Genomic DNA, 23,139 nt, shown 5'->3' with positions numbered 1-23,139 from the left:
ATTTATATGACTACAAATCATTCCCCAGTTGATAAATGGTTGAAGAATATGAGCAAGCAATTTTCAGATGATGAAATTAAAGTCATTTTTAGTCATATGAAAAAATGCTTTAAATCATTATTGATTAGAGAAATGAAAATTAAAACAACTTTGAGGGACCATTTTACACCTCTCAGATTGTCTAAAATGGCAGGAAAAGAGAATGATAAATGTTGGAGGAGATGTAGGAAACATTAATGCATTGTTGGTGGAGTTGTGAATTGATCCAAACATTCTGAGAGTAATTTTGAACTATGCCCAAAGGATTATCAAACTGCATACCTTTAAACCAGCAGTGTCTCTACTAGGTCTGTATCCCAAAGACATCATTAAAAAGGGAAAAGGACTCACAGGTGCAAAAAATGTTTGTAGCAGCCCTTTTTGTAATGGCAAGGAACTGGAAATTGAGTGAATGCCTATCAACTGGGAATGGCTGAATAAGTTATGGTATATGAATATAATGGAATATTATTATTCTATAAGAAGAAATGATGAGCAGGCTGATTTCAGAAAAGCCTGGAGAGACTTGCATGAACTGAAGCTGAGTGAAGTGAACCAAGAGAACATTGCAAACAGCAACAACAAGATTATGTGATGATCAACTGTGATGGACTTGGCTCTTTTCACCAATGAGATAATTCAAAATAATTCCAATAGACTTGTAATGGAGAAAGCCATCTACATCCAGAGAGAGGACTATGGGGACTGAATGTGGATCAAAGAATAGCATTTTCATTTTTGTTATTATTATTTTTTGGCTTTTACTTGTGTGTTTTTCTTTCACCTTTTGATCTGATTTTTCTTGTGTAGCACGATGAATATGGAAATGTTTGGAGGAATTGCACATGTTTAACTCTATTGGATTACTTGCTGTCTATTGGATGAAGTAGATAGAGGGAGAAAAATTTGGAATACAAGGTTTTGCAAAGGTGAATGTTGAAAACTCTCTTTGCATGTATTTGGAAAAATAAAAAGTTATTAAAAATAAAAAAGAAACATATTTAGAAAAAAAGTCAACTTTTGACTTTGATGTTTTGACAGATCTGGGAGTTCATCAATAGATGTATTATAACCAAAGTGTTCCTGGGCATCTCATCCATACCCCCTTCCCTCATCCATTGTGACTTTTGTCCATGATAAATACTCCTAGGGAGTCAGGCATCATACTCCAGATCTCTTGACGCTGGGTCAACATCAAAGGCACAGATGAGCTGGCTAGTGTCTATCCTTACTGCTTGCTAAATTGTTGACTCACCTTCTTTTCTTAAGTAACATCTTTCTTTGGTATAATTACTCATTATATTTATGCAGCTCTATGCTTAATCATTCCTAATCATGGATGCCTTGTATTCTAAACTGCCATTTAAGTTATCATTAGCATGAATTCTTTGGAAACCATAGTGTTCTTTGACTCATGGCCATAGATTATCACAGGAAGAATTTATGGAGTTCTCAGACCTGTGATATCATTAGTAGAGACAAAACTTAGTAAAAAAAACTCCCATTATTTCTCTTTCTCTTTTTTAAACTTTATTTTTCTCAAGAGTTTTTTCTTTTTTTTCTGGAAACTCTCATTATCTATGCAGATCTGTACCTGCTTTGTATCCACAATACTGAAATGTTGCCTGAAACTGGGAAGGGTTTAAATGAGGCGCCCAGAATCACACAGAGCCAAGATGAATCCAAGATGGAATGGGAACTAAAATCAGCCCTGCAAGCACAATTCAAAACCATCTCTTCCCTGGGGAGAAAAAAAAAAAAGTCACTATATAAAACAGTGTTGGACAAACAGGGTTGGCCCTTGGGCCAAACCCACTGTCTGTTTTGGTATGGTCCCATGAGTAAGAATGGTTTTTACATTTTAAATGCAATTTATTTAAATAAATGCAATAAATGCAAATGTGGTTTATTTGAATATACAGTCTATTTAAATACATACAATTTAAATATATGGTTTATTTAAATAAATGTAATTTATTTAAATATACAGTTTATTTAAATAAATGTAATACATTTAACATACAGTTTATTTAAATACATGCAATTTATTTAAACATACAGTTTATTTAAATGAATGTAATTGATTTTAAATATAGTTTATTTGAATAAATGTAATTTATTTTAAATATACAGTTTATTTAAATAAATGTAATTTATTTAAACATGCACTTTATTTAAATAAATACAATTTATTTTATTAAAGGCAATTTCTTTTGAAATATAAAAATCATCCCCAGCTCACAGGGCCATACAAATACAGTGGCAGGCCAGATTTGATTCATGGGCCATAGTTTGTGGACCTATGATTCAGAAGATAACTCTTTGCTTCAGGGAAAAGCTTAGGGTTTCTAAAAAGGCTACTCTGTCTTTCAAATATGAGCCAAACTACCGTCCCAGTTCCTTGTCCATCCACAGGGTCTGTCCAAAAGATATGTGATAATGAACCAGTTCTAGGGACATCAGAGTATAAACAAAAATTTTTTTTAATCAATTGGGTTGTTCCTAAGTGGGAATTCCTTTTCTATTTGTTGCCTGAGCTAGACCTCTTTCACAACACTGGACGCCATCTTGGGTGAACATGCATCTTCTTGTTTTATGCCTCATTTGATATTGAAACTCAAAGAGTAAAAAAAAAAAAAATTAATGCAAAAAAAACTTTTAATAGACTTAAGATTCAATGAGTGGACTATTCTAGTTCTCTCTGCAGCATCCCTAGCTTCCTTTAAGAGGCAGCTCAAGTTTTTTGTCCTCCCTGAGGCTTCCTGGTAGACAGCTCAGTAACTCTTATTCTTAGAATTACTTAGCATGTATTGACTTCTATACATCTTGTAGTAGAATGTAAGTCCTCTGAGGGTGGGGATTATTTGGCTTTTATCTTTGTATCTTTAAGGACTTACACATGTGTCAATGATATGGAAGGGTAATTATACATGACTTGTCAAAGAATACTGAAAATCTATTTTTTTTTTTTTACCAATGATTAGGAGACAATTTATTGGAAGAGTGTTTGAGGTCTCTTTTAACTGTCCTAAAATAGATGCTCTTTGAAAGCAGTACAATGAGGCTTTGTCTTCTCTCAGCTTTCAAGTGCATGACTCTAATGTTTTGATCTGCCACCCACTAGCTGGTCTATCTGCTTCCTTATCAGACCTTCATTGAAGATGCCCTGGATAAGTTTGGAGAGTTGGCCATGTGGGGCAGTAGTTATTAAACTAAAAATAAAAAATTACTTTTTGATAGCCTGAAAATGAATTATAAGGACTTGATCTTCAGCAATAATGAGTTCTGCTTTGGCCACTCTATCAGTGAAAAGAAGTGGCCATTCGCCATGTGGTTAGCAGGACACAACCAGTTACAGAAAGACATCATTTTACAGATGAGGAAACTGAGGCAAATAGGGTTAAGCTGGGAAGTACCTGAGGTCAGATTCGAACTCGCAAAGATGAATCCCTGACTCGAGGCGTCTATGGTGCCACCTACCTGCCAGAGAATGTCTAGGCTGATCCAAAGACTCGTCATCATTCCTCAGTAGTAGAATTCCCCGAAAGGCAGTTTCCCCAGCCTTTCCATTTGGGGAACTGCATCTGCTGGGCCAGCTGACGTTCTCCGGGGAGGCTCACAAGGAAGGGATTTAGTGGCCAGCCCCCATTTACACTGGGATTCTTTGGCCGTGGTTGTTTCCATTGTGGTGGGAACCGGCTTCCATCAGTTAAATGGCACCAGGAAATGGTAGTAGTCTGTGCCCAAAGTGGACTTTCACCCAGTTCCTATTTTTTAAAACCAGCATTAAAAGGGCTTCACTGAACCCTTTATCTCCCTGTTTTTGGTTTTACTTTCTCAATGGCTTGATTCTTAATCTTTGCTGTTAACAAGTTGAAAGACTGATTATACACAGAGGCTGATTCATCAATGATTCCTTCATCACTTTCTGTCTGTTACCAAATAATGTTTTTTCCCCTTGCAATGTTATTCAGTGCTTTCCATGCCTGGTGCCAATTCTCTCTTCCTAAATAAAGTGTTCAAGGCATCTAAGAATGCTGTTTCTGGAAGGCTTGCAAACCTCTCATGCGTTTTCTTTCTTATTTCTGAACTAAAAGAAGCACCCATGTGACTCAGTGAATAGAGCCCTGGACTTGGAAGCAGGTAAACCTGAATTCAAATCTGGCTTCAGACACTTATTAACTGTGCAATCTTGGGCAAGTCTTCTATCTGCCTCAGTTTCCTCCTCTGAAAAGTGGGGATAATAATAGCATTTATTTTCCCCTTTTTTCAGAGGAGGAAACTGAGGCAGATAGAAGACTTGCCCTAGATTTGAAGAACAAATGAGATAATTATAAAATGCTCAGTATCGTCTCTGGTACACAGTAAACGCCACAGAAATGCTATTATAATGATTTTATTGTTATTATTAATAATCATGTTTTCTGGCAATACATTTTTCTCTATTTTTTCCTGTGCCCACCATTTCACTGAAGTCCTTAAGGATTAAAAACATACGTGGGTTTAATCTACAGGGTCTTCATAAAATTTCTGTAGCTTCTCATCCTCTGCAAGGAATGTTGGCACCTGGACTACAATTATTCTCTTGTTCCTCTCCTTACAAAAGCCTGTCATGAGCATGGCAATCTAAAGTGGCCATATATAACATAAAATGAGATTTGTCATCACCATTGGAACAAACAATAAAACTAACTCCAATAATTCCTTTATTTTCTTCTTCAGGAAGAACTTCACAGAGAGAACGTATGAGTCAGCCTCTGATTCAGCTGTAATTTTCTCTTTTCTTGTGCCTTCATTTATAGCTCAAATGTCAAAATTAGTATGATTCACTTCCTCTGGTACTATGTCCACTTGATCACTGCACAAAGGTCTCACATTTAGAATGTCAAAAATTTAGTTAAAGTTTATGATGGTCTAAAAACTGTGATTAGGAGCCCCCCCTCTGCCCACTTCTAAATCATTCCAGGCATTGTTACTGGAGAAACAATAAGGGCCTGTGCAGAACTGAGAGCCATGTCAGAATTTTCTCTGTGACGTGGATTTCCTCATCCAAACACTTTCACCAAGTAACTAATCATGCTAAGGGAGCATTTATTAAAAAGTTACTGAGCTCTTAGGGACTCCAAGACAAATGCAAAACTGTTCCTGCCCTCAAGGAGTTTCCATTGTAATGGGAGATGCAATCTGTATTGGTATAGACCTGAGAAAGCTATACACAAAATATATACAAAGCAAAGCCAATTTAATCTTGGAGGGGAAGGTCCTAGCATCCAAGGGAACCAGGAAAAGACCTCGTGGAAAAGGCTGTGCTTGGACTGAGTCTTCAAGAGGCTGAGCAGAGAAGGAAGAATTTTCCAGAGACAGAGACCCACTAGCACAAAGGTATGAGAATGGGAGAAGGCAAGTCAGGTGTGAGGAACAAGCAAGGTTGGGTCATTGTGTATAAGGATTGGGGTGAGGGAAGACATGTTGGAGAGAGCTTAAATACCCCAAAAAAGAATTTCATCCTAAAAGTATCAGAGAGCCACAGGAGTTTCGTGAGTAGTAGACACTGAATACTCAACTAAATTGGTCTTTTTGATGTCCAAGGTCATCCTTGAAGTCTTTCTAGCATAGGAAAACATATCTGATCTTGTGTTCACCTAGCATAGCCTGGGAAAACCAGGGTCAGCTTTACCTGACATAGAAATAGGTCTTAATAACCAATAATATTAATAGCTAGCAATGATATAGCACTTAAGGTTTGCAAAGTGCTCTATAAATGTAATCTCATTGGATTCTCACAACAGCCTTGTGAGGAAGGTGCTATTATCACCCCATTTTGTAGATGAAGAAATTGAGGCACAGAGAGGCTGAGCCAATTGCTCAGTTACACAGCAATAATTGTCCAAAGTTGAATTTGAACTCATATTTTCCCAACTCCAAGCCTACCTCTCTATTCCCTGAGCTACCTAACAAGTATCAAACAACAAAATACAATTAATTATATTTAAAAAGAGACAATATCTTAATCAACCCCCTGCCTTTTGGGCAGACAGTCAAAATGATCAACCAATGACAAACATCACCCCTTACCACAAGGGGCTCTGAACTGGCTGAACTGGGTATAATATTAAAAGACCTTGACGCTAAAATAGGAAAATCAGGCAAAAGCCTTGGTTTTTCTCTAGAGTTCTGAAAAAAATCTCTTATCCTTCTAACTCTAAATTCATGCTTAGGTATGGCTTATATCTAAGTTTTCCTCTTAAAAAAGAATTAAAAAGAACACCTTCTTGAGAAGGTACTCCATATATAAAGAGATACCAGATATAAGACAGCTGTTTATTTTCTTTTGTAGTACAAAAGAAATGCTTAAAACACCAAGGATTCATAAGTACACAATGCCAAAAACTTAAACACGAGTAACTGTGGAACCCATCCTAGCTCTAGCCTCTGCCTCTTACTTTGCTTTCGTTTGGAGAAAACTCTCCACATCTATCTGTCAGCTAGAAGTATTGGACCTAGAGTCAGGAAGACCTGATTTCAAATCCAGATTCAGACACTTGACAGCTCATTTAATCACATTGTGACTCAATTCTATCATCTGTAAAATGGGGATAATAACAGTAGCTCCTTCACAAGATTGTTGTGAGGATCAAATGAGATTAGACATGAAAAGTGTTTTACAATAAAAATGCTAACTATTGTAATTATCTAGCCCAGACCTAAACCATCATCTCCATGCCACGCCAATGCATTTTCTCTCCTTCTTCTTGCCTTCCAGCACACTTTTACCTTGACCTCTGAAAACAGTAATGAAATCAAACCTACTGTTCCTGGAAAAGTTGAATTAATTGACAACTGGCTCCATTAATTATCCCTGTGATTTTTCAGACCAAAACAACCCTTATTGGGCATCATTCTTCTCTATTTGTTGAGTTTCCCCTATTAAAAATGTTAAGCTTTTTGAAGGTAGGGATTGTCTTGACTTTTATGTCATCCCTATCATTTGGGACAGCATCTAACATCTAGGAAGCACTTAATAAAAGCTTTTTCATTCATTCATTATTTATTATTTTAAAGATGAGGAAATTGAGACTTGAGACTTTTAAATAACTTGCTTACTGGCACTAGATGCTAGAGCAAGGTCTTCCAGTTCTAAATCTAAGGCTTTTTCCTCAACAAGCCAGGAGCTGTTGGTATTCACCATGAGACAGGAAAATGGCAGCCCATAGTATGATCATCTTAAAGGTTGAAGCTGCCACCCATCTGAAAGGGAACATCTTTCCAACATTAATAACTTCCCTATTTATAAATGACATTTAATTGAACCTGCTGTGCACTTCTTTGGGGATTGACTATTTAAAGAACTTTGAACTCAAGAAGATCAGATGGTTTGGAAAAAATTTTGTCTGCCAGGAAAGGCTTCACTTGTCCCGGGAAAGCCCCTCCAACTACATACTGTGCATTCTCCATAGCTGCATAACCTTTAAGAGTTATGGGATCATGATATCAGAAGTATATATACTTGATGGGTATCACATTGCTTGCCTTCTCAATGGGTGGGGAAGAGGCTGAAGAGAAGGAGAAAATCTGGAACTAAAAAATGTTTTAATGAATGTTCAAAATATAAGTATTTATATTTATCATATCATGAGCCTGTCTTTTTATGTGCTATACTTTATATGTTAAATTGTTACTGAACTTCTTGCTTCATCTGGAATATTAACTATAAGAAATTTCCTTCATCTCACCCAGCCAACAACATCTGTGCCATGGCAAAAAGACTCAATTTTTGCCAATAACGTAGAGAAGATGGGGGTAACAACCCTTTATTTCATTACAGGTCAAATCTTATTACAATGAATTCTAGGGGATTGCCTGATTTTTTTGCTTACACTAGAATCGTATTGAATTGAATTGTTGCTTAAAATTTTAGAGCCATTCCGGGGGGAACAGAAATCTGCTGTTGTGAATTATTTTGTTTTGTTATTAAAATTATAAAAGTTTAGAATTATTTTTAAATATTAAAACTTTGGGGGGAATTCTTCTCCTGTAAGTTTAAGCCACATTAGATTGTCCGTTCCCTGAGGGCAAGAATGTCTTTTTCATCTTTCTAACTCCAGCTTTTACTCCTGTGCCTGGCACAGAGCAGGTGTTTAATACATATTTATTGAAGTGAATTGGAACTATTCTCATTCCCAGTGTTTTTTAATTGACCAAAAAGAAAAAAGAAAAAAACTCAACATACAAAAAACCAACCAAACCCTTGGAAAGCTCATTATCATAGTGGTAATTTCCGTGACAGAAGGACCAAAATCCAGTTACAAAATGGAACCAGCAAAAGAAATTGGAAGGCACCACTTAGAAAATTCCACTTTTAATACTTAAATGCCTAATTAAGCAATTATTTAATTATCGTGTTAAGGCTTAATTACCTTCCTTTAGCCTTGTGGTTGTGACTGCTGTTACAAACCTCCAGCTTGACTCTCAAGTGCAAATTCTAGCTAGGGGTTCTTTATGTGATGTTCTCATTCATTTACATGAGCCTGGAGAGCGGGGGTTCTTACCCTTTTTTGTCTCCTGGACCCCTTGGGCCATCTGGCAAAGCCTATGGAGCCCTTCTCAGAAGAGTGTTTTTAAATGGATAGGAGAATGGATTAAAAAGCATAATCCAACAATATGCTGTTTACAAGAAACATGCCTCAAATGTAAAGATTCACACAGAGTTAAAATAAGGGGCTGGAGCAAAAGCCATTATGCTTCAGCTGAAGTCAAAAAGTCAGGGATAGCAATCATAATCTCAGCCAAGGAGAAGGCAAAAATAGACTCGATTAAAAGAAATAATGTTTTAAAATGCATAAAATAACATACATAGGATTACAAAGGAACTGAAGATTAATGAAAATAAAGGTGTATTTTTCCCCATCCACCTTCACGGACCCCTTGAAATCTGCCCACAGATTCTTTGGGGGGGTCCATAGATTCGGATTAAGAGCCCCTGCCTTAGAGTTAGAATAAGACTTCTCGGCCCATTTAGAAGCTGTTTTTTAAAAAACTCAGATACAAATAACCCCTGCAGTGCTTAGCTCTCCTCTCCCCACCCTACAAAACACCCACACACACACCTTCCCCCCCATCTTCCCTCCTCCACACACATATACACAGGTGTATATATGAGCATGTGGAAAGAAGGCAAACCAGAGGGAGAAGATGCTTGGGAAATTATTGTAAGATTTTCACTATGCTGAACAAAATTGCCTGATGTAATTTTTTAAGGTTTGCAACACATATGACATACATGATTTCTTTTGCCCCTATGATACAGGAACGTGCTATTGTTATTCTCATTTCCCAGATGAGGAGATTATGTTCAACAAGGTCCATAGTAGGATTAGAGATTTAGAAGGAGAATAGAGGGCCTTAAAGAGGGAGGTTATTTATCTTCCCCAAGTTCCCACGGAGAATAAGTGGCAAAAAAAGGAGTTTGAATGAAAGTCCTGTAAGTTATCTCATATTAACATTTGGGGTGGATTTGAATCCTTCTAACTTTCTACTCTTTTTCCTGCTGGATTTATATCAGAGTCCAGCTTTGATTCCTATCTCTGCTACTGGCTGCTAGCTGCCTTTCCAGCTCTCAGGCTCAGGACCTATGAAAAGGGATAAATTTCGCTGTGTGATCATGATGGAGAAGGGAAAGAAACGGCCTGGGTCGCCACAAGCTGCAGCTCCTTCTTTTGCAAGGGCCTGCAAAGTTTCCAGACATTTTTCTGCTCCTTCATTCCCTATTCTGCACAAGTACTCGAAGAGACAGGACTCTTCACAGAGCCAGTCCTGGGGAGGGGGTTTTGTCCTTGAAAGAGAGAGCTGGCTGAGAGCGCTTTTTGGTTTTAGGATCCTTTTGTACCGTATTATCTGGGCTTGAATATCTCTGGCTCCCTTTGTCACCCAGGCGGGCACCTCGGTTCGCAAAGCATCTGGACATCTTTCAGTTGTAATATTCTCTACGAAGACACCGTTTAAGTTCCAATTCGATCCCAACCCAATTATCGGATAGATTCTGAATAGAATAAATAGGAGAGGAGGAGAAGAATGCATTGACCTCCATTCTGACTCAAATTAGGAAACCTTTTGTACAAAAAGCCTCCTTCTCTGGAAATACTGCGGCGCCATTTTGTAGAAAGCACGGCTATGGCTCCTCTATTAGACTGTAGATTTTCAGGTCTGAAGTTAGATAGAAATGGAACCTTATAAAGGATGTTTTTAGATGTTTTTTTTTTTTTTTTTTTTGTTAAGTGCTGAGAGGCAGCTAAGAAATATACTCTTGATCTGGCCAGTGTGGTGAGGGAACAGTTGTTTTGTTGTTGCTTTTTTATCCTCACTGGATTCTGGTCTTTATCTTCCAAAGGTAGGTGACCTAATCTGATAAATGCCAAATTTATCCTCAATGTCTGTAGTTTATATGAAGTAAATGTAATTGCTATATATTGATGTCTCATTTCTGTAACTTCAAAGGCACCATCAATATGATTTATTGGTTTTCTGTTTAAAGCATTAGGGGAAAGAATGCTTTCCTAAAGCTAAGAGAATCCTAGTCCTGAAAGTTTCTGGACTTTAAAATTCTATTTTTCCCAGACAAAAACATCTATATTCCTTCTCTCTTTAAAAAAAAAAAATTGAAATTAGCTTTAATTTAAAAGCATTTGGGGTAGAAAAATCAAGATTTGCAGGAGAAAACTTCAGTCTATTAAGGATGTTTAAAAGATTCGTAGAATAGTATGTAATCAAGGCATTATTAGCATTCTAGATTCAGCCTGAGAGGATAAAAGGCTAGGACCCAAGCTGCAGGAGCTCTCTGTTTAGCTCAAGGCACTGTAACCAAAAGCAACGTGAAGAGAGAAGCTTTGAGAGGCAAACTGCCAGCCTGCCCTTAATAAGACATCTTCAGGATAAGCTTCGAGCCAGACAATATGTCTTTAATGAAAATGAGCCTTTAAAAAGTTTATTGTCCCACTAGACCTATGGGGGAAGCTCAAACTTTTGCGTGGGATCAGTTAGGTTAAAAGGAGTGGTTTAGGGCTGGTAATCTCAAACTACTCGGAGGAGCCCAGGAGCCGGAGCCTTGCTGTAATTATCCCAACAGAAGTAGGTGACAAAATTTGAAATGAGATTTCCACCCATTTTAACCTGGTTTTGATAAGAAATAATTTAAGGAGGAAGCTGGGACAGGTTGAGAGGTCTCATGTCAAGAAGACCTGAATAAAAAGCAGGCCTCAAAATTCTAGTGGTAGGATCCTGGTCATTTAACCTTTAGCATTTAGAGAAGTTCATTCCCCTGAATAATAACAGAGGTACTTCATGGGATGGCGGAGATAACATATGTAAAGTGCCTTGAAAGCTTTAAGAGTGCTGCTATCTAAATGCTAGCGATTACTAAGGAAAATTGGTGGTTGGGGTTATTTGCCTCCCTCTGCCTCCTTTCCCCACCCCCTGCTTTTCTGAGGACCCCATCCAAGGAATTACCGACATGGCTCCACAAAAGGCAATTCCAGGACTGGCGACATGGAGCTGGAGAAATCTCCCGGTCAGCACGGGGACAGCGCTTTTTATCTCCCTTTTTTATCTGTAAGGCCAATTTCTAACTATAATTAAAAATAATGTCACATTTGGGGTTGTGGCTACACGCCGTGGGCGCAGCCAGCTAGAAGGTGAAAACTTCCATCCAGAAATCTGTCCGTCGCCCGTCCAATTTTACAGATTTGTTTTTATTAGAGCAACCATCTGTTTGGACGTAGCTTCCACATCTTAGACTACCGACAGCCGGAGAGAGAAATGTTCTGGCTCTTAGGCATATTCCAGTTGAAATAATTATCGGAAGGCCTTGTTTACCCACAGCCAGTGAAGTGTTTCGTTATAAATAGAGCCTATTACGGTGGTATCTACAAGGCCGCTCTGTGCCTTTCTGTTTGGAAAAAAGGGGTGGGGGGAGGCAGTGGGGAGGGAAGATTTCTGTTCTCTCCCTTGCTTGCAATGTACATTTCTGATCCCAGACACACCCTGTGGGAAAGTATAATAAAGTGGCAATATTTGTACTAACACTATCAAACCCAAAGAATAATATACCCTTTGAGTCTAAGATTGATATCGTCGGAGGTTTCCCATCACCCCGTGGCTGACATTTCACCAGAAGCTGGAACGGGGGCCCACACACTCTCACAATATCAGGAGCTGGGAGAACGGAGGGAGATTATGGCAGGAGCAAAAATAAGGCTCCACAGAGGCCGTCCCAGGACTCCAACTGGAGTCTACCTAAAACATGTCCCCAGCAAGGCAAGGAGGCCCCTCGATTTTTTTTTTTTAAACAAGCCTGGATGGATGAATAGATTTAAAGGCTCTGGCCAGCCATCCCCTGAGTCCCCGTGGGGAAGGATTTATGGAAGCACCAGGAAGGAGGGCTGGTCTGGTTGTGGCAGTGTAGGGGATGGATGCCTGATACCTTGGTTAGTTCTAACAAAAGGGCACCGTAGAAGCAAGAAGGAGGTCCCCTTCTTATCTCAGATGTAAGATATTTTAAAGATTTGTGTGTGTGGAGGGAAGGGACTGATGGCCAGATCACATGAGCAGGAGGGGCCCCATGTGGGGACAATCAGGGATAACCTTCCAAGGCCAGAGAGCCCTTCTTAGTCCTTTCAGTTGAGTGAAACCCCAAAAGACCTTGAGACTCAGATCTAGAAGGGAGGTCCAAGTCAATGCTGGATCTCTTCATAAATTCAAACACTGGGAAGTCCCAAGCAGGGATTTTGGTGTGAAGAACAAGAGAACAACTAAAGGGACAGCCCACCTCCCCACATAAAATGGGTCACACTATCAACTATCCAATGGATGCAAGTGTTTGGTGTCCATGTAGGTTCAGCCAGAATTAACCTTTTGTCAAAGTTGAAACCGCCGGCTGTCAGGGACCATCTGGCAGCTTGGTGGGAAGAAGCAGATTGATGCTGACTTTGGGGTCCGGAGGTCCAGATTCAAATTTTGCCTCTTGTACTTATTAGCACATATGTGTGATAGTGGCCAAGTCACTGGACCTCAGTTTTCTCATCTGGAAAACAAAGGAGTTAGACTGGATGATCTTTGTGGTCCCTATGATCCTGCAATGGATTAAAAGAAAAAGGGAACTAGTGAGACTGCCCTCCCCCTACACAGGCTAATTTTAAAAAATATTCAGTGTATCCTCTTCTCTGCTTTTGAGTCTTTTTCTCTTCACTCACTTGTTTTTCCTCTGATGATTTCATCAGCCTCAATTGTTTTTATCAAAATGGCTCCCTAATCTGGCTAAATCTGAATAAATATTCAGCCATTGTCTAGGGCAGCTAGAGATTTTTTTTTATTATTAAATATTTATTTTCTTTTTGTTACATTTGAGTTCCAAACTGTTTCACTCCCTCCCTCTCAACCCAGCATTTGAGAAGGCTAGCATTCACACACACACAATACATAGTTCCATATGTCAGGTCTTTCTCTGGAAGTGGAGAGCATCTTCCTCCCTAAATCCTTTGTATTTGATTTGAATATTCACATAACTCGGAAGAGTTTAGTCATTCACAGTTACTCTTTGAACAATATTATTCTTACTGTATGCAACGTTCTCTTGATCTTGCTCATTTCACTCTGCATTATTTCATTCAAGTCTTTCTCTGTTTTCCTAAAATCAACCTGCTTATCATTTCTTGCCCCACAATTCCATCTTTCCAGTTCTTTGCCATGACAAAGAGTACTGCTATAAATATTTTAGAACATGTAGGCTCTTTCCCTTTTCCCGTGATTATCTTGAAAAATAGATGTAATAGTGGTATTGCTGAGTCATAGGGTACATGCACAATTTTATACTCTTTGGATGTAATTGCAAATTGTACTCCCAAGTGATTGGATCAATTTAAAGTTCTACCAAAAGTGTATTAGTGTTCCAATTTTTCCAAATCCTCTCCAACATTTGTCATTTCCTTCTCCTATCATTTTAGCCAATCTGATGGCTAAAAGATATCTCAAAATTATTTTAAGTTGTAGTTCTCTAATCAATAATAATTTAGAGCAGTTTTATCTGATTATAAATATATATATAGCTCTGATTTTTTCCTCCAAAAGCTGCCTGTTCATATCACCTATCAATTGGTGAATGACTCATATTTTTATAAATTTGACAAAGTTCTCTCTCTAAAATATGAGGCCTTTATCTGAGAAACTATCTATAAAGTTCCCTCCAATTTTCTACTTTTCTTCTAATCTTAGTGGTGTTGATTTTATTTATACAAAATCTTTTTTTTTAATTTAATGCAATCAAAATTATCTTTACATTTAACATTTTACAATGTTCCTTTGCTCTTGTTTATTGCATAAATTCTTCTCTGATCCATAAATATGGTGGGTAATGTTTCATGTTTTTCTACACACATCCTTTGAAAAATAAAATTTCAATTAAAAAAGTCTATTTTATCTTCCTCCTACCCTTCCACTCCAATGAGAAAAAAAAATAAAGAAAAAACAAAACGCTTGCGATAGCCAAGGTAAACAAATTCCCACCATGGCCATATCCTAAAGGATGTCTCCTTCTGCACTCTGTAGCTGTCACCTCTCTGTCATCAGGTAGATACTTCCAATCCAAAGGTGCTTCACCACCAGACCTTTGGTATCATGGCTACTCATTGCATTAATCAGACTTCTCAAGACTTTTTAGTCTACGTTTTGGATAAATTGTCCTTCTATTTCAGTTACTTCACTTTGCATCAATCCATATGAGTCTTTCTAGTTTCCCTCTTCCTCCATCTTCCTCATCATTTCTCATAGTAGAATGCTATTTCATTACATTCATATGCCACAATTTGTTCAGCCATTTTCCAATGGATGGATATAGTTTCTATTCACCAGAGAAGTTGCTATAAACATGTACCTTAAAAAAAAAAAGAGTTCTTGTTTCCTCCTTTCTCTGATCTCTTTGGAAGGAGGGAAATAAGCATTTATTAAGTATTATTACATTATAGGCACTGGGCTAAGCACTTTACAAATATTAGGTCATTTCATCCTCACTGCAACTCTGGAAAGTAGGTGCTATTAATATTCCCATTTTGCAGGTCAGGACATTGAGGCAAACAGAAGTTGTGACTTGCCCAGGTTCACACAACTGCTAAATATCCAAGGACAGATTATCACCACATCTGGAATACATTTCTTCCTCATTTCCATTTTTTAGAATACTTAATTCCCTTCAAAGTCCAGCTGAGGTACCACATCAGACCTTTCCAATTCTTTTAATGATTAGCAATCTCTTTTTTGAAATGACTTTGATTTTTGGAGGGTATGTTTTTATACCAAATGTAATCTCCCTGACAGTTCTTCCTGGTAAAACAAACTTCTTGGTGGCTGGGCTTGATTTATGTTTGTCTCCTGGAGCCTTACATACAGCAGACACATGATAAATTCTTGTTGCATCGCCTTGGATGGCAAAGGCAGCTTCACAGAGGGGGCAAGAAGGAAGAAAAGCCGTCGTTTCCATATTGTAGACCATCTGTACGGACAAAAAGTCTCATTACATAGGTTATATGAAAAGGAAACCAACCAACTTGGGGATACACCCAAAGGCTGCCCCGGGAAAGACGGTCACCAACCACTATGGCCAGGAACTTGCAACAGAAGCTGGCTACCAGCATAACCCTAAATGTACAAGATGTTTGCAAGCAGCATTTACTGTCTGGGAAACTTCCCCTCCTACATTTGTGCAAGTATTCAATGGTAAGAGGCTTAGCAATCGGAGAAACAATGCGACTGAAAACGCTTTTGGGAAGCCGGCACAAAGCTGGACAATGCCCATCAAATATGCTTATTGGAGAAACTGAATATAATGAAGGTAGCAGGACCCTGCTACCTACATCAGAGGCCAGATGAAATAGAAGTGGTGTCTAGCTACCCCCAGACAAAAGGCTGTGTGTTTACTGGGAAAAACTGACAATTCATCTGATCAAAGGCTTGAATGCCCACTCTGAGATGGGCATTCTGCTAAGCCCTTGGATACAGGGGTTAATCAGAGAAGAACCCTGTCCCCCTGACCTTACAGAGCATACCCAGGCACACTCGACTAACCCACACAAAGCAAGGTAACAAAGGACCCAGAAACTAAACACACTCCACGTATCACATGGTGTTTTTGTCCGACAGGCAGACAACACTTTACATGGGTATTTTTTAAATGTTCTGCCTCATTTTTTCCTCTTCAAAAAGGGTTTTGTTTCCCTCACCATTATCAAAAAGGGTTTCGTTAGTAATAGAGTTTGGACTAGTTGGGGGCAAAAAGGGAATTTCCCCTTCCATTCCCATTGTTTCCAGAGCGCTGGGCCCAGTGGATGGAAATTACAGATTTCAGTTTAATATAAGGAAGAACTCTCTAACAATGAGAACAAAAGGTCTAATCAGATGGTAAGGGCCACATCAGGGATGGATGGATCTGGACGGAAGATTGGCCTAGAATAATAGCATTTTGGACTTGAAAGGCCCTGCAGAAGTTATCCAAAGTTTCTTCTAACTCAGATTCTATGAATTGGACCACGATTCTGTAAGGTGACTTGCCCCATATCACAGAAGTAGAAAAAATTAGGATGTGAATCTGGGTCTTCTGACCCACCAATCCAGGGCTGTGGCTGCTGAACCAGGGCTGGGGGTGGGGAAGAGACACAGACAGACACAGACACAGGCCCAGTGAAACAGAGACAGAAAGAGGGAAAAAAGGGGCTCGGAGAAAGGGGCAAGAGGTGGTGAGAACATAGAAAGAATACTAAATGAAAAGAGATGGAAGATAAACTCAAAGGAAGGTCAGCGATTGCTGCAGGGAGGGGACTCATTACTGATGAGAGCAAAAGGAAGTTAGAGGGTTACTCACTCCTAACCCAGACCCTCTACCTTTGGACTTCAGATTAATGGTCGGACCTCCGTGGCTGTTGTTTGCCTTAGGCCTCTTTAGCTCAGCTTTAAAGGACCTGGCAGAAAGAGAAATCCCAAATAGGGGGCAAATTATGTTAACGTTCAAAATAAAGGATTTGTGGGCTTTTGTGTAACAACCCACTTAGGTTTGATTGCTTTGCACTAAAGGAGGAAAGAAAACTGACAATTATTAAACACCTACTATGTTTCCAGGCACAGAGTGCTAAGCATTTTATAATTATTGCCTCATTTGATCCTCAAAACAACCATGAGGTTGTTTTTTTCCCATAATTTGAATTTCTTCCCTTGAGAACTGCCTGTTCATATCCTTTGGCTATTTATCAATTGAAGTTAATAAATGCTTGCTGAATGAATAAATGAATAGATTTCTCAGAGATGGAGCAGGCAGATTAAAGTATTTTTGTCATAAAATCATAAATTCAAAGCCAGATTGGATCTTAGATGTCACTTAAGACTAACCTTCTAACTTTACAGATGAAGAAAAGGAAACTGAAAGATTGAAGCTATTTGCCCACAGTCACTCAGCTAAATGGTAGCTAATTGGAATGAAACCTAACTTCACAGTCAGCTTTCCACTGGATCACCCTGGAAAGGGATCTTTCTTTTCACTACTTTAGAAGAAAGGAAGTAAAGAAGGAAGGAAGGAGGGAAGGAAGGAAGGAAGGAAGGAAGGAAGGAAGGAAGGAAGGAAGGAAGCTGGATCAGCATTAATAATAGCAATAATAACTAATGCTTATATTACCAACTACTAGGCATTGTGCTAAATGCTTTGCAATTGTTATACTATTTGATGCTTACAACTGTAAAGACAGATGCTATTTATTACCCTCACTTTTCAGATAAGGAAACTGAAACAAACAGAGGTTAACTGATTTCAGCAAAGGTATATGAAGATTTCTCCCAAAATGTGGCCCACTGGGATTCCCACAATCTGAAAATGCTGATTTTAATCAATAAGTATTATTATTGTTGTTGTTGTTATTTCACAAAAGCCTTTTTCTTCACTTCTACCTCCTAGAGAAGAAGGGCATTATCCTTATTTTGACAAATGAAGAATCTGAGGGTCAGAAAGAGTAAAATATCTTGACCCTGTCCCATAGCTAGAAGTGCCAGAAGTGAAATTCCAATCTGGATCTTTTTCCCAATCCCAATCCAACCAACTATGATGCTTCTCTATTCAGGGTAAATCCACAAACATTTATTAAGCACTTGTTCTGAGCCAGATGCTAAGTTAACTAAAATGGTTAGAGAGGGACTTTGGGGAAAATCAGGGTAGAACCTGCATGTGTGTATATTCACTAGATTGGAAGGGTTTGGAGTCTATAATTTCCGAGTAGTATTCAACTATAAAAATGATGAGAGACTCCTGAAATGTGCATAGAAATCTCAAACCAACCAGTTTTTGTAAATTCTTCCTTGTTTGGTAAAAAGTTTAAACACTGAGGGGAAGATGGTGATTTTTATGCAACCTTTTAAAAACACACACACACACACACACCAAAGACAGTGATCAGACTCCAAGGAAATTGTTAAAGTACTAAAAAGATATCTACTCATAAATCCAATGAAGTTAGATTTTTGACATTTTAATTAAACACTGAGAGGTAGTCAAATAACTAAGCACTTCATTAAATTAAAGGCTAATGCAGGCAGAAGAATGCTCTATGCAAAAAAAAATTGAGACTCAGAAAGTCTCTGAAGAGACAGAACTATCCAAGATCCCTCTTCCCCCCCCTCCCTTCACAACCCAACTAAATCTTCCACTGCACCTGCCCTGGTCAGGATCACAGCTGGAAATGTTTCCTTCCATACCCTGACATGGGGTGGGTGCCAGGTTGAAAACCAAGTATATACCTTCTTGGGTGTTTGAGGTAGAAGTCTAGTTTCTAGATGATTACAGACTGTTCTTTTTCTTTCTCCTTTTTGTCCACTTCATTATTCCTACTGAATTAGAAAGGGAACATTTTATCTATTATTGGACATTGGGTAAGAAAGGAAGTTTCAGAGTTATCCGTGGTTTTATATTATCCCCTCATTCATAGACCCCAGAAGCAATCTCTATTTAATCCATAATTGATGGTTATTGACCTTATCAGTCCTCCTCACAACTAGGATGCACTTTCTGTTGTTATCGGTCACATTTCAAAGATGGAAGAAACAAATCCAAAGTATATCTATGCCATCCTAGAAACACTTCCAGGAATCTGTGACTGTGAAAGCCGCCTCGACACTGTATCTGAAGCTGTCATTATGTTCCAGTTCATCACAAAATCAGGGAAGAGACAGAGAGTATAAGGCACGGTGTTATCAAACAAGATAATGCCATAAAACCACATTCAGGTAAATGACATAGCAATTGCTTAATGCTTAAAAGAACTACAACATAGAGGGCATTGGGTTTTTTAAAATTTTATATATATAAAATATATGTAATTTATATATAAAATGTTATATATATATAATTTATATATAAATATATTTTGAGATAAATGTATCATATACAAATATAAATTGTACATGTAAGTATATTTATATTTTAAATACATATTTATGTAATATATAAATATATGTGTTATACATATTATACACACACACACACACACACATACACACATATATTCAACATAAATCACTTCCTTTGTAGTTTTGTTTTGTGGTAAAGTACTCTTTAGTTCCTGGGGCTCCTAAAAAACAAATTGCTGTACTTATTGCCTGAATTCTTTAAGATCTATTTTTTAAAAGAATGGTTCTTCTCTCCAGGAGTATTTTTGAAGAAATAAGAAAATATGACTCCATCTCTCCAAATCATTCATTTACATTCATTTACTGTAGAGCTCAAACTTGTCCATGAGATATCAGGGAAAAAGCACTGATGCTGAGTGTTTTCTCCTAACAGATGAGAGGCTAGTTCTTTTCAACCGTAATTTTTGTAACCTGTAGGAAAGCAGATGACAGTGGATGGATAAAGGAAAAAAACAAAACAAAACAAAACCAAAAATCCTGGGCTCGAGTCTCACCTCTGACACATTTTGATTCTGGGTCACTCTTTGTAATTGCAGAAAAAGTGCAGACCTGCATTGGTAGAATTCATCTGGGCTCTATGAATTGCTTATAGGTCCTGTCCCTATCCTCTTAGGAAAGTCCTACTTTAACGGGAATTATTATTATCATCTAGGTCCTTTTCTGCCTCGTGTAGTTGTTATGAAAATCATGTAAATCATGTTCTTTTCAATGTGCTTTTAGGTTTATTTTTTTTTAAGTTTTCTTGTTGCTTCTTGTTTTTGTAAAACTACCATTTTGTTATGACAGCTGATGCTGCCTTGGACCCTGGCTTTTGTAAGCAAGAAGATTGCATCTGATGCTGAACACCACACTCCATATCTGCATTCTCCCTCTCATTACTGAGAAGAAAATAAGTTTCATCAATTCTCCAGGACTGAGATTAGTCACTACAGCTAGAGTCCCACTGCCTTTTACTGGCATTTTTATTGACATTTTTGTAATTATTGTGTACCGTGTCTCCTGACTGCTTCCTTGGTGATGCATAATTAGTTCATATGAAGCTTTCCACATTTCTTCAAATTCTTCATATTCATTGTTCCTTTCAGAGCAATGATATCCTATTACATTCATCACCCCATAATTTCCTCAGCCACTCTAGATTGTTTTGAATTTTTTGCTGGAAATTGTTGCTGTAAAATTTTCCCCACGCGTGGAAGTTCTCCCTTTTTTTTCGATCTCCTTAAGGATATAAATGCCCACTAGTAAGACTGCTGGGTCAAAGGGTTTGAGCAATGTGACTTTTTCTCATATAATTCCAAATTGTTTTCTAAAAAAGCCCAGCCAGCTTCACAAGACCGCCAAGTCTAAGCCAAATGTAATCGCATAAAAGGGTGCCTCTAGCCACAGCCCCTTCCAACTGCCTATTTTCATCCATTATCATTTCCACTTGGGGGAGGGGTGAGATCAAACCTCAGAACTGTTTTAATTTGCATTTCTCTTATTATTAGTGATTTGTAGCAGTCTTTCATGTGCTTCTTAATAGGATGCAGTTCTTCTTTGGAAATAATTTGTTCTTATCTTTTGACCATTAATCTATTGGGAAATGCCGTTTGGTCTTATATATTTTGTGTCAATTCCTTATATATCTTAGCTACCAGACTTATCAGAGATATTGGATGTAAAGATTTTTCTCCACTTAATTCGTGTTCTTTGTGCACCGGCTGCATCGATTTTTTTTGCGCAAGCTTTTTAATTTTACATAATCAAAATTGCCCATCTTGTCTTTTGTGGTCTCCTCTGTCCCTTGTTTATTAATTTCCTCCTAGCCGGAGCTGTGAAAGGTATCTCCTTTCCTCCTTTAATTTTTTTATGTGATATGACCTTTTATATTTGGGCTGCGGATCCATTTGAAAAATGTGGAACGCTTCACAAATTTGCTTGTCATCCTTGCACGGGGGACATGCTAATCTTCCCCGTATTGTTCCGATGTTAGCATATGGGCTGTCAAAGCGAGCACCTTCTTACGCCTCTCCTTCTAGTCCTTATCCTGTTTTCCTCATTCTGCTGGGGAGGTAACGTTCTCCGGGGAGAGGCAACATGGTGTGGAGAAAACCGTACCCAATCTGGATCTGAAGTTTCCTTAGAGGAAGGGCCAGTGCTTTCTAGTCTTTTTCGGTTGATACAAAAATAATAATAATAATAAAATTGATAAATAAAAAATAATAATAAAAAGTAAATAAAGCTGCCTTTCATACAGTCCTACAAACAAAATTGGGGATTTAACACTGTTAATAGGCACTGGGCTGGAAGCTGCAAAGACAACAGGGAAAACAACCCCTGCCCTGAAGAGTTTCTACATTACTGGGAAGCTTATAGTTTTCGTGGAGAGGCAGGGGGAAAGTTGAAGGAACCCTGGGTTCCACTACAAAGGACCTAGCTCTGTTACTTCCTGCCTGCGTTATCCTGGAAAAGTCACTTAAAGCTATCCTGGCCTCCATGTATTTGTAAATCAAGAGGCTTAGGTTACTTGGCCTTGTGCCTCTTAATCCCAATCAGTGCTATTGACTCTCTCTCGTAGGAAGCCATAGGGGCTCCAAACATTGTTTGGAACTTGTGAGTTTTTAAATGTGTGTGTATGTGTGTGTGTGTGTGTGTGTGTGTGTGAGAGAGAGAGAGAGAGAGAGAGAGAGAGAGAGAAGAGAGACAGACAGAGACAGACAGAGACAGACAGAGAGACAGACAGAGACAGACAGACAGACAGAGACAGAGATACAGAGAGAAAAAGAGAAGAGAGAGAGAGGGAAAGAGAGAGAGAGAGAGAGAGAGAGAGAGAGAGAGAAAGACAAAGAGAGGAGCGACAGAGACAGAGACAGAAAAAGACAAGAGAGACAGAGACAGAGAGAGACAGAGAGAGAGATAGACAGAGACAGAGACAGAGAGAGACAGACAGAGAGACAGACAGACACAGAGACAGAGAGCTAGAAAAAGAGAAGAGAGAGAGGGAAAGAGAGATAGATACAGAGAGAGGGAAAGACAAAGAGAGAAAGACAAGAGAGACAGAGACAGAAAAAGAGAAGAGACAGAGACAGAGACAGAAAAAGAGAAGAAAGACAGAGAAAGAGGGAAAGAGAAAGAGAAAGAAAGAGAGCAGAGACAGAGATACTTGCATTTTTGCATTTCACTAGAATTGGTTTCTTAGTAATTTTATGAGTTTCATTTTATGCACTTAAAAATATGATTTTGAGAAAGGGACCAATGGTCTTCCCACAAATCATTGTCCAAAGGGGCTCAGAACACAAAGGTATTGAGCTCTTGGTGGAAAGGATGAGTTTCTGAAGCCGTGTGTGAGTATGTGTGTGTGTGTGTGTGTGTGTGTGTGTGTGTGTGTGAGAGAGAGAGAGAGAGAGAGAGAAACAGAGAGACAGAGACAGACAGAGTGACCGAGAGACACACAGAGAGACAGAGTGAGAGTGAGAGTGAGTGTGGGTGGGTGTTTTTCATTTGCAGGGAAATGTGGGTTATTCCTGGTAACAGGTAGTTTATCTAGCATTACTCTCCTTCCTACTATCTCTGTTCCAGCTAAATTGGATTACTAGCTGTTTCCCGAACTCTCTGTTCCATCTCTTGCCCTGGGGA

At 38.5% G+C, this 23,139-nt stretch overlaps 1 non-coding gene across 1 annotated transcript; it reads right to left on the bottom strand.

Annotated features, from left to right (window-relative positions):
- Nucleotides 1-21,413: 21,413 nt before the first annotated feature.
- Nucleotides 21,414-21,520, bottom strand: LOC111721198. Its single transcript, XR_002770520.1, has one exon. It is a non-coding gene; the product is annotated as a U6 spliceosomal RNA (small nuclear RNA).
- Between the last annotated feature and the right edge of the window lie 1,619 nt (nucleotides 21,521-23,139).

This window comes from Sarcophilus harrisii, chromosome 5 (assembly GCF_902635505.1).
Source record: "Sarcophilus harrisii chromosome 5, mSarHar1.11, whole genome shotgun sequence".
NCBI classification, from domain to species: Eukaryota; Metazoa; Chordata; class Mammalia; order Dasyuromorphia; family Dasyuridae; genus Sarcophilus; species Sarcophilus harrisii.
Note: the sequence above shows the minus strand (reverse complement) of the source record. Positions and strands in the feature narration are given on the sequence as shown.